Here is a 3,700-nt window from a genome sequence, read left to right as displayed (position 1 = left end):
CAATTCAATTTATTATTTATTTTTATTTTATATTTGTAGCGGGAAATTTTTTTGTAAGATTCACCAATTTTAAAATGTATATATTATTTGATAATATATTAATATACAAATATTCTATTTTACTGAGTGGTGAAATTCATTGAGAGTAATTTCTAAAAATTTCAAATTAAATGTATTTTTCAATTTTTTATTTTAATAAATAGGTTTTCAGAATCATAATCAAAACATATTTTCTACAATCTTAAAGCAGACCTTTAAAAAAAATGGAAAATAAATTCAAAGCTCAAAATTGAAACACGACCTAATCGATTACTTTTGAAGTAACGAAATAGAGATCAAGGATGAAAGACAAGAGAAGAAAAATGGTGAAATTCATGGATAAGGAGCAGATCTCAGTATAGGCAAAATGGAAACAAAGATTACCAAAACAGTAGTGAGTCTCTTAACAACGGTAGATAGAAGAGTAGAAGTAGGTCAAGAGCAAAAGGAAAATGTTGTGATTACAATAAAATTGGACATCTCATATTAAAAAATTGTCATAAAGAAAAGAATAAACAAGAGGAGAAAATGAAGGATCGAGCAAATGTCCTCATTGAAGCGTATATTTTAATAGATTCTATTGATGAATAAACTGAATTATATCTAACTTTGAATATGCCTCAGATGAATGAGTGATTTCTTAATTCTGGTGTTTCTTTTCACGAGACATCGTATGAGGGAATTTTTTTTATCAAAAGTAAACTTTATGGGAAGTTTTTAAAATTGTGATAATATAGAGGAAGTCTTTATAATTATCAGCAGTTTCCACAATTTATGTACTGATAATAATAATTAAAAAGAGACTCAATATTTGTCATGTCAATATCATCCATAGATAATTAGACAAGTGGGTGATAGTGGCATTGCATTGCTGCAATGAGTCTCCCACCACACTTTAATTCAATTATTGAATAATTGCAATTGTTTTTGTTTGTCGTTGTCGCATTCTCCATTCATTTGTGCATTATTTGCACGCTCATAATTTTATTTCCCACATGCTTCATACAAGAAGAATTAACGGTTGGTTTGATTCGAATTTTTCAAAAATCAAAATTATACATTAAATTTCTTGTATTTTATAAATAAAATTATTCGGTTCCATCTCATTAGGTAAAACATTCGGGTTTGGTTCTATAATCTAATTTTATTATTAGACAAATAAGTCAATAAACTAAATGGATCGATATTGAAATTTACGAATTGAATAGCTTGACTTTTTGAATTTTTAAAATGACAGGATATTTTTTGAAGGGATACGCTTGAATTTAGAAATTCAAAATAATTGTATGTTAAAAATGGGTTGCCTCACAAATTTCTTTGGACCGTGGTTTTTTGCGAAAATAATTCAAGCCCAAAATTTGTTTATTAAATTGTGTTGTTTGAAGAAACGTGTTTCTGCCTCTTTAAGGGCTGGGCTGTTCCGTACATGTGGCACAACCCCAACCCTTGGATGGATCGATTACTTGGACGGATATTTACTTGGCTTTTGGTCTTCATTCCTATTGAACAGTTTAGTTTCTAGAATTCTCGTTTTACTCTCTTTCCCTCTCTGAGTGAGTTTTCTTCGTGGTTTTCATTCTCTCTGTAAATCTGAAAAATCTTTGTGATTTAATCCTTTCATACTTGTAAAGAAAGGTTAAGTGATCTGTGTGATCTTTTGAGAGAAAAGTTGTGTGAAAAAGAGGCAAGATAAAACGAAGAAATCTCTGATTTCTTCGAACATTTATACGATTTCTTTGTGAAACTTATTGGAATCTCGAGCATACTCTTGATTGAGGCTCAACGGGTGATTAAGCTCTTTGAGCTGAAGATCCAGGCTTCTTTTGGAGCAAAATCATATCTGTTGTTATTTTCTTTTTTGTTTCTGATTCTGCAATTTTGAGATTTGTAAAATAGTTTCTAAAATTACGAAATAATAATACTCTAGGACCAACAAGTGGTATCAGAGCTTGTTTTTCAAAATTTCTTTACGGTTTATCACTTGAAATCTGTCTCGACTTGCCTGATCTGCCAAGATCTGATTTACTTATGGTTTTTTGTTCAAAGAAATTTTTTGAAAACTCTCGATCTGCTTCTGACAGGTTGTATTCTTCGTAAAAACTTGGTTATCTTGAAATAAATGGTCAGATTTGGCAAAATCTGATACTTACTATTCTTGTTGCTGAAACGTTTTGTTACAAAATTTCATAACTCGGTACTAACTCTTTTGATTTGCTGTTTCTGACACTGAGTTCGAGTAACTCGGTACAACTCGTACTGAGTTTGGAGAGTTGAGTCTACCCACTCTGAGTTCATACCGAGTCACTGACATACTGCTGAGTTCATACCGAGTCATCAGAACTCGGAGAGTTCTAGTGCCTGCCTTGACATTCTGATCACATTCCAGATAATTTCTAATTGGTATCTGTGTTTTGAAATTAAATATTTCAGAACGTGGTATTTTCTAAACCCACTCATACTCTATTACTGTTGCCTTGATCATTTCTGGAACCAATCAGTAATCCTCCATTACTCTCATTTGTCCGAGATCTCCTGTGAGGATTAAGGAATCTGAGGGAGTAGTGGAACTAAGGATTATCACCCCTTAGGCTGTTAAATACATGAATTCTTTATCTCTGTCAACTGTAATTGGTTCTTTTCGTAGTTCTGCACGATATATAGTCATATACATATTTCTGTGAGCTTGCCTGATTATCACATTTTTGTTATAAAAAATCTGTTAATTGATATTGTAATACTCCGTGTGCTGTGTTGCTGTGACTCTGTGAATAATCTGTCAATATGTCATCTTCTCATAAATTTGAAGTTGAAACTTGGACTGGTACTGGAGACTTCAGTCTCTAGCGCCAGAAAATGAGAGCCTTGTTGTTGTAATAGAGGTGTGCAGGTGCCCTGGATGGCACTTGGGCTGCTGAAATCAGTGCCTATAGGAGATAAGAACTATCTAAGATTGTCTGGAGTACCATTTTTCTGCATCTATCTGACAGTGTCATTAGAAAGGTAGGAGAAACCACTACTGCTGCAGGATTATGGACAAGGTTGGGAACCTTATATCTGACCAGAACCATGCCAAACAAGTGTTATCTCTTAAGACAGTTCTACAACTTTAGGTTTGATCCTTCTAGTAGCCTAGAAGATAATATTGACAAATACACAAAGTTAACTCAAGATTTGGCAAACTGTGATGAAGAGCTCTCTCAACAACAACAGGTTGTTGGCCTGTTAAATTCTCTAAGTGAGAAATATAGGGATATTAGAAATGCCCTTGAATATGGCAGAGATGACCTTATTGTTGATATAATAATCACTTCATTAAGAAATAAAGAACTTGAACTACAAGTTGACTCCAGAAATTACAAAGGTGGTGAGGGGTTTCACATAATAGAAAAGCCATTACGAGATAAAAAGATAAATCAGTGTAATTACATTTCTTCTAAGAAAGGAAAATTTGTGAATCAAAAATTTAAAGATAAAAATAAGTTTCAAGTGAAGAACAAGAATCAAGTTAGAAAATGCTATTACTGTTGAAAGATAGGACATTTAATAAAAGATTGTTTTAAGAAAATTTCTGATATGAAGGGCAAGAACTATGCTGATGGCTCTGCAGCCATTGCCTGCAACCATGATCCTGAAATACAAGGGGTTGTTCTTGTTACTACAA

Source organism: Olea europaea, chromosome 13 (genome assembly GCF_002742605.1).
Source record: "Olea europaea var. sylvestris chromosome 13, O_europaea_v1, whole genome shotgun sequence".
In the NCBI taxonomy this organism is placed as follows: Eukaryota; Viridiplantae; Streptophyta; class Magnoliopsida; order Lamiales; family Oleaceae; genus Olea; species Olea europaea.
The sequence above is the reverse complement of the archived record's forward strand: the minus strand, read 5'-3'. Positions refer to the sequence as shown.